General features: G+C 31.5%; 1 long non-coding RNA gene and 1 pseudogene across 1 annotated transcript; one reads left to right on the forward strand and one right to left on the reverse strand.

The window, feature by feature from the left end:
* Nucleotides 1-14,818, forward strand: part of LOC127708398 (uncharacterized) — a 36,282-nt pseudogene that overhangs the window by 11,910 nt on the left and 9,554 nt on the right.
* LOC127708399 (uncharacterized) lies at nucleotides 2,978-5,773 on the reverse strand. The gene is made up of 3 exons (XR_007985267.1): nucleotides 5,238-5,773; nucleotides 3,974-4,083; nucleotides 2,978-3,097 (listed from the first exon to the last, which is right to left on the reverse strand). It is a non-coding gene; the product is annotated as an uncharacterized LOC127708399 (long non-coding RNA).

Consider the following 14,818-nt stretch of genomic DNA (forward strand, 5'->3'; position numbering starts at 1 on the left):
TTCATTATAAGGTCCCATTTGGTCCATTTATACCTCTCATTTCCTCAAAATGTCAACTTTTTAGGCCAATTAATCAACATTCGGGGGTAACTATCACACATTTATGCAAGAAATGTGATAATAAATGAGTAATTGAAGTGTTCAAGCTGAATAAACTATCCATATAAAAGTTTTCTGAAATCATGTAGGTTTCAATATATCCTTACGTAAAACTTAGGTTTACGCTGCGCTCCAGAGAGGGACATAAAATGCTTCCCTTTTAGTTAAAAATGTGTTGTTACTGCTTATAAAATAATTTCAATTTACTTATAATTGTATATTTCTTAAAGTATTACTTAGGAAAAAGTTTTCTTTTATAGTAAAATATAGGATATTAAGAGAAAAAGAAAGAAAAAACTCCCCAAAACACTGAGTATAGCGTGCTCTGCCTACAAATATTCATGGTAGAGCCCTTTTTTAAGGAAACATTTTCCTAAAATGTGTTTTTGAGACTCAATCCACTCAGAATATTTCATTTATGCAATGTTTCACTAAATTTTAACAAATGAGAATACATACAAGGTCAAAGGTGCATGTGCAGCTTCCCATTTAGGATTAATACCACCAATGTTTTTCCCCTATTAGTCTTTGTTAAAATGGCATTTTTCAAAAAAATGTGCAGAATTTATCTTTGTTTCAAATATAAAAGTACTTGGCATGGGTAAAGTTTGATCCTGTTAAGTACTACAGACAAAATTTCACATAACATTTCATTGCACATAGGATAGTAACCATCACTGGAAGTTAACCAATCAAATGTTCACCCCTAATTTTCCTGTTTACAAGCTTTAGTAACTATGTAACCTCAAGTTTCCAAAATATTTTAAAGAAACACCAAACAAAAAAATGGTTCTTTGAAACACCCAAGTTATATGTTTTATGACTTATGTTTTTTACTGCAATGACATGTAGGATTAATTTCCTACAACTGTTAAATTCAAGGGAATATTTTTTTTCGATCCTTTTTAATGTGACGTACTATGATTTGGTGGTATCCGTTGACCCCGCCTGTCACCCAATATGGCCAACATGTCTAAAAATAGAACCTAGGGGTAAAATGAAAGTTTTGTCTATTATCTTGAAAACTGCTATGAATAGAGAAAATCTGACATGGGCAGACATGTTGATAATGTTGACATTTTCCTGCTGTCCATTTACGTCAAAACTGTCAGACGACTTCTAGTAGGAGCTATCGCCCTTAATTGTCAAATTTTGTCTTTTTTTTCATTTTTGTCTATTAATTTGAAAACTACAATAGATACTGAGAAATTTGTATGAGGAAAAATGATAAGCAAGACAAGATCTATATATCAACATAGCTGAAATCATCAGACGACTCCTTAATTATTGGAATTATTGCTCTTTAATTAAAATTTTACCAATTGTTGCGTTTTTTGCTTTATATCTTAAAACCTATAATAGACACAATGATCATGATAGATAAAAAGAAGATAAAATGATCAGCAGGACAAGATCTACAAATATGTCTACAGCGGAGATTTCGCATCCGTTTACGTTGCGGAATATATCTGGTAATATTTGAGATAATTTACGGGACGTCATGACTATCCGTAAACGTTGCAAAATCGGGTACTTGTATAAACTTCAATTTATTTAAGTAATATGTTTGATGGATTATCAATAACTGTAATATGGATATAAGATACTAGTATACAGCTTTGCTGAATTAAGATAACAAATAAGTTTTTTAAAAGTTTTTTAAGTTATCTGACTATGATAAAACTATACTACCCAGCAAACACAACAACATCTTTAAAATGTTTTTAAAATGTTGTGTCTAATGTCATGAAAATATCACATAAAAACGTGAGAAAAACATTAAATGTATGGTAGAATATATATCGCTAAAACGTTTTCTAATATATTTTCTAAAATATTTGCATAATATAATTAAAATGTTGTAAAGAAATATCATGATAATGTGAAAAACAATGGCGTATAAAACATTTTGATAATCTTTTAAAAAATATTTTCTAGAAATATTTTCTGAACGTTTGAAAAACATCATGAACATCAAATAATGTTATAAAAATGTTTTTTGGATGTTTTCTTGCAAGTGAGACTGTGCCTAAAAAATGTTTTCAAAATGTTTTAAGAAGATGTTTTTGGTTGATATCAAGATCATATCAATATAAAAATTTCTGTACTTTTGATTGAGTTTCCTGCTTTTTTAAATAGCAAATCATTAGTTAAATTAATTTATACACAGTGATTAATTCTATATACAAACAAGAATAAATCAGTTGTTTTGCTAAGCATATGGAATTCACAATTCAAAGTCTCTAAAAACAAGAAGTATCTACAAATTTTGACACATCCAAAATGGCAGACACAACTCATCATGGTCAAGCCACTTACCAAATATGAAGTCATTCTGTTCATCAGCATTACTAATTAAAGTAATGAAAAATGTGAGAACATTCAACATTTTGAAATACAATGTATAAGCAAACAGGAAACAGGTGCCAGATACAAAAATGTTCACACATCACAGTTCATCACTATCAAGCAGCTCATTAAATATGAACTCATCTTTATCAGCAGTTTTGGGAAAAACAGTGATGAAAATATTTGTTGGACAAAATCCGACAAATATAGGTGAACAGACGACAGACAGTGCAAGAAAGCCCATTATTCCAACCACAATGGTATAATGTTTAGTTTTTCACTCTCAACTTTTATTACTTATCTTATACACATCATGCATATGTCAACCTGAACATGCATGACATATATGCCATTGGACATTATGCAAACATTATACACATTTTTAAGTTCAAGTTACATTGACTAAAACTTGTGTCCAAAATTTCAATACAACTTCTCTTTCTAAACTAAAACGCTACACTTCTAATAGGGTTACATCTTAAGTCAATAATCATTGATAATTGGCTGAAGAGATGAGAACAAAACACCATTTTACATCAACTATTTGATTTATTTAAGAATACATTGAAAAAGTCAATCAATTGTCTTATTCAAAATCACTTAGAATGTCTTGTAGTGTCTTATATCTTTTTCTTGCTGTGCCATGCTTCTGAAAAAAAAATTAATCTTACATTCATATATAAACTTCTTGCACATTCCTTTATTATAGAACGATTCACGTTGCCTGAAGGATATACATCCCCTCCCCTTTAAAGTTTTGAAACAAATAACGATGATAGTCTGTCGGAAGGGGACGATAAATGGCTGACCGTGTTTAGAGAGAGCAATATGCCACGCTGAACTTCATTTAGTTATTAAAAAAAAACACATAAAGAACTTTAGACTAGATATGTGTCCAGTCAAGAGTCTTATTTCATTATACTCGTTGATTGTTGTCTATCATAATTTTTTTCTTTTGTTGTTTTGTATAAATCAGGCTGTTGTGTTTCTTGTTTTTTTTAGTTTTCATTAAATGCATTGTATATAATGTAGGGGCCTTTAAAAGCCCTGCTACATAATGTCATTAAACATCTTATTGTCCTTTTGCATGTTTTGAGTGATAAACTCTGTAGAGTGACATAGTTTATAACTTGTCATTTGTATCTAAGGGCATATGATACAGTCCTAGAAGTATACTATAAGCACATAATAACTTATCGAAGTGTTACGCATTGTTTTCGCAATGATGATAATAATATAACTTAACCTCTGAGAAACACACAGATGTCATTAAATGAGTTGTTTATATGTATTTGAAATACTTCAAAGGAAAGCAAATATGTTGTTTATGAAAGCACACTGTTGGACTAAAAGATTGATTTAAATAAACAACTTGTTTCTATTTTGTCACAAAAAAAATAATTTATTCAAATATCCAGATATCTTTTCTGTATTGTATGCCCTTAATCTTGAATGTAATGCATTGTTTATGCTAAATATTTGAAATTAAATATGGAATAACAGTAATTCTGTATAAAAATCTTACTTCAAAAAAAAATTCTACTGAAAGGTTGTAGACATTCCAAAGAACCTGCGCCACTTCCAAATTGTAAACCTGCATATTGAACTTGTCCTTTGTGGCTTTTCTTTTAGCTCCTGTTAAAAAATAAATGATACATTGTATGTACATTGTGTGTATGAAGCAATAAATATAATTTTAAGCAACAATTTATATTATCTTGCTTGTACTGAAGTCTTACATAGTCTTTGTAATGTTCATTAAGCTGTTAAGGGAAATTTAATTTACTGTTTTGCAAATACATATATACACTGATTTTACTAGAAAAAAAAAATCTCCATATTCAAATGGTGCTTATATTAGTGTTATTGTAACTTGTTTGTGTGCCTCGGAAACAAGGTATTGAGTCATGCTTATTGCAATAGTTGTTGTTGGTTTAAGTCTGTCAAATTTCTTTTTCATAATGTGTATTTAATGTAGGCAGTTAGTTGTTTTGTTTCAATTGTGTTGAGAAAAATTTAACATTTGTTTGTCAAGGCTTCAAAGTGGACTATATGGCATTGGTTTTCTCAGTTTTGAAAGCCGTACAGTGACCTATAATTTCTTTTATCCAAGTCATTTAAATTCTGGTGGATAACTGTCTAATATACACCTTATCGCTATTTCAGTATTTGGAAATCTGTCCCGCTTGAACTTTTTACGTCAGCATACGTCATACAATAATACACCTTATCACTATTCCTGCTTGACCCGAGAATCTATCCTGCTTGAACTTTTGACGTCAAACAACAATCACTTTTCCATTGTGGCATCAGAAATTTTTTATGATGACGTCAAAATTTTAAGGGAACTTGTGACAGTTGTGTGATGTCCAGTAATGGTGGACAAATAGCAATAAGGTGCATTACTTTCAATTGTGGTGTCAAATATTTTCTAATATGACGTCAACATTTTACGGGAACTTTTGTGATGTCCATGGCCAATAATGGCGGACAAATAGCGATAAGGTGTATTGGCAATCAAACACACAAACCACATATCTTTATAATTTTTTTATATCAATGAACAAATTCATAATTGCTGTACGTAGATGCTTGATGGAGCTACTTATAAGATAAATGTATAGACTATTTACAAGTATCACTCCAAACGTTTGCTTGCCTTGGGCAGGGCCCCCTTTTTTCAAAACCTTGATCCGCACCTCCAGAAACAGATGTAATTTGGTTCCGATTATGATTGAACACACACAATGAATGCACAAGTTTCATCTTAACAGATTAATCATTCTTACCAAGTGAGTATATATCGCGTAACAAACAATTTTCTTGGCTCTCTTTGTTGATATCCTGTCTTCGTTTCGAAATTCAAATTTCAAAATCATTTCCGGTGATAAAACAAAAGTCGATTCCGGAAAAGGTCGGTTTTCCGTAAGGCATATAAACGATACGAAAATTGAACTTAGTACAGTTACAGTTTTCATTTCTTAATTTCTAAAATATACACGAACAAAATGAATAAACATTAAAGAAAGGTGATTGTTTATTAATACATTATTGCTTAATTTAATGTTGACTCTTGTGAATTTTAATATAAGAAGGAATAAAATCTGACTTCAAGGATCTTCAAGATATCAATTAAGGATTTCAACCATAGTATCTTGCTTGTCATGATATTGATGAAATGTAGTACTACATCTTATCCTGAAAAAAAACGAGCTAATTCCACAAAACGTTGTTTGTGGGGTTTTGAATAAAGTTTAAATAAAATGTTATTTTTATATCCGTAAAATGTTGAATAAAATATCAGTAAGATTATTAAGTAATGTGTATGTCAGAATATTTTATAGAAAACATTTAGCTGATATTTTTCAGATGTTTTATGTAAAACATTTTAATTTTACGTTATAAAACATTTTATGCAAATAGCGAAACTATATTTTCTGTAAAACATTTTTTTGCAGAATGTTTTTTGGATATTTGGAAAATATTTACTTTAAATGTTGTTAAAATATAAAATACCAATTGAAGAAAATATTATTTTTTTATATTATAAAATATCTACGGGATATTTTAGAACAATGTTTGAGAACATGAATAAAAGATATTAGCAAATAATATTTTGTTAATGTTGTAAAAACATTTTACTTAAATGTTAGAAATAAAACATTTCAAAAACAATAAAATAAACATTTTTTTAATGTTTAAATGATATCTTTTTGAAATATTTTGTGAGAGACGTCCATATGACATTTAAAAAATGTTTTTAAAATGTTGTGTGTTTGCTGGGTAAGGAACCGACCATTCATCTTTTGTGCATTGGGGCATGTTTTTTTTTTTTAAGAAAGATTGTTTTATTACAAGTTTCTAGAAAAAAAAAAATATTGTATAAAAGTAGGGAAGTGAGAAAAAAAATTGTTTGTTTTGAAAATTACGAGAGAAATAAATACAACATTGAGTTTCAACAAAACTTTTTGTAACTGTATTTTACTGAAAAAAATAGTTTCTGTTTTATTGAAGTCGGAAAAATTCTACAAAAGTTGGATGATCTGTGCTTTAGCATAGTTACAAAGAAATTGCCCTAAGCATGCAAATTCAATATTGATAATTGCATCATCATGAAATGAGGTAAAAATCTATAAAATTTTGTATGGGATGTGAACAATTCAAAATTGTACATAAAACATGTAAAATTTGGAACAATGCATCAACCTTGTCTTCAACAACAATTTATGGCCGTAAGAACTTTCCCATTTTATGGAATTATGTAAAATTCTTTTTAAATATATAATAACTTTACGGATGCTTTGTGATTTGATTTGATTTTTGGTATTTTAACGCCACCTTTAAGCACCGCTTTTGGGCTATTTCGTGGCGGTCAGTTTTTATTGGTGGAGGAAGCCGGAGTGCCCGGAGAAAACCACCAACCTTCGATAGGAAAACTGACAATCCTAGTCAATTAAGATTGGAGTCGAGTGCACCCGCACGAGCGGGGTTCGAACTCACAACCTCAGTGTTGACTGGCTAGTGATTACAGTAGTAACTACTTAGACCACTCGGCCACCGAGGCCCCCGGGGATGCTTTGTGAACAAGGACCCTAGTGATTTGTGTTTACGATAACAAGTGGTAGATGGAATAGACAGGTGTTTCTAGGATGGTTATTTTACAGTTGTCATATTGTTGTGTTAATTCAATTATTTCATTGTAATATTCTACTAGGTGGTTTATTGTTTCGTCACTGTGTGTGTTGATTGATATATATTTCTTGTTGTATGATGTAAGGTCACAAGCGCCTAACCAAACATATATCAATATAGTTCCTACTCAGTCCTAGTTCCGAATGTTTTTGTTTCAAAGTTGATTATAGCCAATTAAATCGATCTGTTATTTTTTTCTCCGCTTTTACACCACCATATTATTTCTTTTTCAACGGTGAAATATCTTGTTCAGGAATTTTTCAAATTTAGAGTTGGACATTGACCAGGTGTTAATTGGTGTTGGATCTGTACAAAGTGATATATAATGGGAATGGTTGGCCAGCTAGAGTGGTTTAATGTGCCATAATTATTTATTCATGACCTCGTGTAATTATAGTAAATAAATGTTTTGGAAAAACAAGATGGCGGATTGATTTCGCTAACAGTTCAAATACAATTTATATTGTAATAATTCCAATATACACTCTTAAATCGATAAAAATGTTAAATATTTGAGTTTTTGAGTGTATTGGACTAGATTATGTATGTATAATATGTATATTCCTGCTAGATATGTATATTTTTCTTCTCTCTTCGTCGCGATCTGAAAAAATACTGGTACTACTGCACATTAGCTCTCTCTCTCTCTCTCTCTCTCTCTCTCTCTCTCTCTCTCTCTCTCTCTCTCTCTCTGGACTTATCTAACTGAAATATATATTTTGGCGTGGCTCGGTACTTATACATCCCGCCATTGTGTTATTGTGCTATGGTCATTTATTTGTATTCCTGTCTTTCATTTTTGCTTATGTGCTTTGTCTATATGCCATTTTGTTTTTCTTTGTTGACATATTTGTTTGTTTTTATAGTGAATAAGATTATAACACAATGTTGACTGCTGTACCTCTATTTTTGACATTTTGACCTATTGTGTCTGTTTGTTTTGTTCACACATTGTTGTCAATACAATGGAATTTTATTCGACTGTCATACTAGTGAGAGATTTAGCTAGCTATTAAACCAGGTTTAATCTACCATTTTCTACAAAAGGAAATGCCTGTACCAAGTACCAAGTCAGGAATATGACAGTTGTTTTCCATTCGTTTGATGTGTTTGAGCTTTTGATTTAGCCGTTTGATAAGGGATTTTCCGTTTTTGAATTTTCATTGGAGTTCGGTATTTTTGTTATTTTACTTTTTATATATAATAACTAACCTTATATTTAAAATTATTGAATAGCATTTCACACAATATAAATCCAATGATCCTTATATTGTATTTACAAACGATGATGACCTGTATCTGTTTACTCGGTGTCACTCTTTTTTTGTAGGATGGTTATCTCATTCAGCCATTGGTAATAATAACCTTCCGATATAAAAAAAATAATTTTTAATTCAGAAATATACGGATCCACCTATATGGAAAGTTGTAATTGTAAAAGATGACGGAACTATGGCTTATTTCAACGCGTCCAACTTAGCGACATCTGATTTGAAAACATTAACAACCGGAAACCAACCTAAACAGTTGAATGTTGGAAGAATGGGTATATCTGAACCCCTTGAGTTCCATTTAGTGTCCATTGCAAGATTCTTAAACGACGATTTCTGGATAAATGACAACATACAGCATTGGGATAGCATTTGTCCCACTATGATGAATAGAAATATTTCAGTTATAAAGCAAAATCTGCTTAAAGCTATGAATGAATATCCGTCTTCCTATCGCATAATGTCAACACCGTCAGGTAGATAGAATATTGTTCGTCTTATTGTACACTCACTTTAACAAAACCTTTTAATCGGGAAAACTAGGAGTTACAGAAGCCAGAGCCTCTCAACTCTCTAACGATACATGCTATTGAATAACGATATATACTAGGTAATTTTCAAAAACAAGTTCCATGTGGCGCCTCAAGTACTTTTTAAATTTTTTTTTACAGATTATAGAATTAGGGCGAAACGGTAAAACAATCGTAAGCTTCGAAAAACCTACTTACTGAATTTATTGTTCTCAACCTAAATATGCATATTAATATAATCATATTACCCATTGTCAGAACAATCAATGATTCAAGTGAACGTTTTGTTTTTGTTTTTTTTTCTTAGGGGGGTTGATGTCATTTTTAGAGGACGTTGGGTTTGTCATAGCGGGAATTGGTACATCAAAGCAGTTATAAATATAAGAAGATGTGGGTTATAAGTCAATGAGACAACAACATAATGGCAAAGCTAACAAAAAGACATCTATAGGGTAAAATACACTCTTCTACCATAGACCGTCACAAAAAATGCGGCAAGTGTGATAACAATTCGAATAAAACATGCAAGCTATGAGACAACATTATTGTGTTTAAAGATTTGCGGGCATCCAACTGTAATTGGCGGATCCAGTAAACGGATTTGTGCAGAATTTTATTTCTTTTCAGAAATTACACACGTATTAAGCGTGCCGTTAATGTGGCCGACGGGGACATTTTCATTGTACCAACCAGCATCAGGATGTCCACATTCCAATAAATGGTTTGAAACAGGGTGGAGATTTTATGACAACGAAGACGATTCAAATGACAATTCATGGTCTGTAGGTCATCATTTAGCTGGTAAGCTTAAAAAAACAATATTTCAAAAAGATAGAATGTGTTAAAATGTTTTCGTCTCAGTTTTTAAACGTTTCTTAAATTTGGCAAAGTAATTGAAAACTCTTCTGTATCAATCCTTATATTTCTAAATAGGTTTAACATATCAGTCTTAAATACAAGTCTTTAATTAAATATTTGAAATTTTTGTTTTCAGGTTAGCATTTATTGCTTCCTTTACATTTCCTATGAAACATGGGGAGATAAAATGTAAGTGGTCGTAAAACAACGCGTGAAAACCTCGAGATACACTATAGTGCCTAACAAGCTTTTGTATATTTTGAAGGCATTCTGATTAGGAATTTAAGACTTATTCAAAGTATAAGGGTCTGTATTATTTAATGTTCATGCCATTTTTATACATTTTGTAAAATATGTAAAACCGCTGAAGAGGGTGAGCCCAATATACATATTTTTATGAAATAGAAAAAGATTTGTGTCTTTTCTTCAAATAATAAGATGAAATTAAATTTAGTTTGCTGATATCCACGATGATACATCTGTAATCCTAAATATGTGGTGTCTTCCTGGAACGCCTATATCTATACTACTAAAGGAGGAGATCGATTTCATTGAGCCGCAACTCATCTGAAACCATACAAAGTCGGAAATATTTGTGACATGACATATAAAAAAGGGACGAAAGATACCAGAGGGACAGTTAAACTCATAGATCGAAAACAAACTGACAACGCCATGGCCTAAAATGAAAAGACAAACAGACAAATAATAGTACAGATGACACAACATAGAAAACTAAAGACTAAGCAATAAGTATAAATGTAGTGTTTTGTACTTCCTAAATTTGTCTTTGAAACAATCTTTTTCCCACAGACAAACGCCAAATTTTGAGAAAATATCCAATTTCGGAGACCGTTATCGATCCGTGTCTTATACGCTTTCGCGCATGCTCAGTCGACGTACTGCCTTCGAAATCCAAGTGAAAGTAAGAAAAAATGATAGAAAATAGGACAGTTAGGCCTATAAGGACCCTGTATTGTATTGTAAGTTCATCATAAATTAAACGACATCCACCCTTTTTACTCAGGTGCAGAAATGTCCAAAAATGAAATGGGCGTTGAACGTAAAGTGATCCTCCCCCCTTTTTATGTGTAAACACAGGCACCCGACACTTTTCAACACTTGCCCAATTGTACCGCGATTTCGCGGGCATCTTATAGTTTTATACAATATCTATCCCTCAAATGCCAACCAAATAAATTGAATAGAAGTTAGTTTATTGAATGGGTACTGCAAACTGTAGTTCAAATGTAATTATTATTTGCACATTAAAACATTACTTTTTATAATTAAAATCAACCTGAAACGGAATGCATTAACAAGGAAAATGGTTTAAAACTTAAAATTAGAAAACATAACTGAAAGAAATATATGAAATAAGTTGCATTTATTGATGTTATAAAAATAAAACAATTTATATTATTTACTGAAACGGAGTTAGCGACTGTTATTTTATTAAATAAAAGTAAAATTTGTGAAATGTGAATATTCATGTTGTAAACTTTTAATACATATATATACTTGATATACATATTATTGTAACGTGTTATTTTATTGTTTTCCATCTTTATGTATATATAGCTAATATGTGTTTATTTAAAAGATTATTTATGTATTCATGTATTTCTCTGTCCTGAGTGTTCTTGCATTTATTTATATTGTATTCCTGTCACGTAATGTTGTCATTTTAGCCGTACTTTTAACATTGCCATATAAGCGGGAGGTTTGGCTAGCCATAAAACCAGGTTCAGCCTACCATTTTTTCTTAAAATGTCCTTTACTAAGTCAGGAATATGGCAGTTGTTATCACATAGTCCGTTTATATGTATGTTGGTGTTTGTAGCAGTTCAGTGTTGCGTTTTTTTCCCGTCTTATAGTTGATGTGTTTCCCTCAGTTTTGGTTTGTGACCCGGATTTGTTTCAGTTAAATCGATTTATGACTATTGAGCAGCGGTATACTACTATTGCCTTTATTTATTGGTCTCCTTATCAGTTGTAGAAAATAATTCTTGACAAAATATCTTTGTTGTTTATCTCGTATATCAGTTCTATTATTTAAAGTTTTTGTCCATACCACAGAAATGGGCAAAAATATCATTCAATGGCAATAACCCTTGAATGAAGTTTACTGAGAATTTCGACTTTATTGACCAACTTGTAGATCTTTTCCTGCAGATAATTGTTTTTTGTTTACAAAGTCTCTTTATACATGTTATGATTTTAATGTTGGCCCAACACATAAAAAGAGTATAAACATAATTATTTAAGAGCAAAACTCATATAAGTAGTCTACAGACTTTTTCGGCCATTGAATCATTTGTAGAAATCGTCTTTCGGATCATATTGGATGTATTTGCATAATAGTTTTCTAAACAATTGGCAAATAATACATTTTTGTTGTTGTAAAAATCGCCATTGAAAGGAAATGACACTTATACAGTGTTATCTGACAATGTTGGTCGAAAAAGATAGTATTACTTTACATTCTGAACCTGTTTGCTTGTGTCAGATTTTCCCTTTGTACATGTATAATGGTTTTCAAATTATGGATTATAGTTGCAGTATACCCCTATGTTATAGTTTTTGCCTACGTGATCTTGGTGGTAGGTCATAGGGATGATCAGAGACCTGTTTTAAACTATATACCACACAGGATAGTGATGTCTAATTTTGGTTTAATTTGGGCCAGCAGTTTCAGAGGAAAATATGTTTTGTAAAAGTTAACAGACAACGAATGCCAAGTGATGGCCAGACGAGCTAAAATAAAGACTCAAAAGTAAAACTACTTCACGATAATATATACCATTTAGTGGTTATAACCATTTTGTTTGCATTAAATTATATTAATTATTAACTGTAATATATGAATATTTAATGGTATATTTTAGGTGATACACATGATAAACAAAATTCCAAAATTTACTTCTGCACACAGACGTCCGGAAATACAGGTGTATTCCACAGGAATTGGCCCGCTGGAAATTACTGAATTCTGAAGTATGGGTCATGTCCTACCGGTACGTAATATGGTGAGAACAGATGAAACATTCTTGCATTTATTAAAGTGGTGTGTGGTAAACTTTAATGAAACGACACCAAACAAAACATGAACATGAACAGAATGTAAAACGTTTAAACCCGCTGCATTTGTTTGCACCTGTACTAAGTCAGGAACCTGATGTTCAGTGGTTGTCGTTTGTTGATGTGGTTTATAAGTGTTTTTCGTTTCTCGTTTTTTATATAGATTAGACCGTTGAATGGTTTTACACTAGCCATTTTGTTGGGACCCTTTATAGCTGGCTGTTCGATGCGAGCCAAGGCTCCGTGTTGAAGGCCGTACTTTGACTTATAATGGTTTACTTTTACAAATTGTGACTTGGATGTAGAGTTGTCTCATTGGCACTCATACTACATCTCCTTATATCTATAAGCGTTTTGTAGTCGCACCGGCCGACAAAGCAGCAAACAATGTGGTGGTGGTATGACGTAAATGCTACACGAAAGTTCTTTAGAGCACGAAGAATTAAAATATAAATTCTTCTGCATTCAGGTCCTTACGCTCCATAGAAAGTCATATACTAAACAATCGTATCATTAACACATCTCAATCTCTTCTGATCAATTGAAGGTCCCAACTATGTATTGATTACTGAAACTACAAAAAAGACCGGTAAAACATCGTTTCATGTCGGCCTCTAATAAGTGTTCTGCAACTATTCTTTCAGCTCTTTTAACAAGTTCCTTAACTACTGTAAACGAACTTATTATTAACTTTTGTAATAAAACATATGCAAATAGTGGAATTGACTATTTGTAGAGTGTAAACAAATCATTGGATAAATTACATGCTTTTTCTGGTCGTTTAAATTCGGTTGACAGTTTTGATTTTTCAACTCTATACAATCTTATCAAACAAAAGTTTTTTCCATGTTTTCAAATGGTCGTTTAAAAACCCAGAATGCAAGTTTATTTGCTGCAACTCATATAAAGACGCCTCTCTCTAATGTGAAAGGTAAATATACTAGATACAAAAAATGTATACTTACTATACTTACCCGAGTTGTGAGGAAATGATTAAGTTAACAAAAGGTTTAAGGTATTTAAATGGGCACCAACTGCTCCCTTTTATCAAATGACTAGTTCCTGTACTGTAATGAATCACAGTTTTTGGTAAAAACTCAGTAAAGACGTATATACATTCCAATCAATCGTTAAGTTCAATAACATTTACCGTTACCTTGTTTGGTGAATCAAATATGAAAGCAATAACTGTCTTTAGCTGGATTTAAATATTTCTTATTTTTTATGCGGGAAACTCTACATAAAAAATTAACAACAACATAGACGAATTTTGGTTCCCTATTGTTTTTTTTTAACGGTGATATTACTTTGGCACCATCTCACCGCGTTTATATATTTGAACTCGTTTGCTATGTCCGTGTCTGTAGTGACGTTTTGGATTTCAATGAACGTATTCTATGTATTACTGGTAAATTCTCATGTCCATAATTTCGTTACTATACAACTTACTTAAAATCTATACAAAATTCTTCCATAGATACACAGATTTGGTTGGAAGTTTGGCTGTGTCTGTACAACTAATTACAAACGTGAGAGCACATCATAATTTATATGGTGATGCTGTCCAAAATTATATGATTACTAGGTACTTGAACCAGAATTTAGTGCAAAAAAACCACTACCTGCTGTTTACTGAAAGATTTACTAAAAAATATACGTTTATCGTTAACTGTTTCTGTTTTTGAGGAGTAGCGATAACAAGACAAGGATAAACTATAGAAAGTAACATTGACCCCAATTTCCTTGGAATGTACCAAGGACCTCATAATAGAAAATTAAATTGTAGACTTTTTTTTGGGGGGGTATTGTTAGTGCTGAATCCTTTATTGCACGATGTTAATCGCGCGATCAATTAACAATTTCCCATAATCTGAATAGCAGAAATCTCCAGTGATCCGTCTTCACAGTAGACAATCTTAGTTTTACAGCATATTTTGT

Source organism: Mytilus californianus, unplaced genomic scaffold (genome assembly GCF_021869535.1).
Source record: "Mytilus californianus isolate M0D057914Y unplaced genomic scaffold, xbMytCali1.0.p SCAF_7, whole genome shotgun sequence".
Lineage (NCBI taxonomy): Eukaryota > Metazoa > Mollusca > Bivalvia > Mytilida > Mytilidae > Mytilus > Mytilus californianus.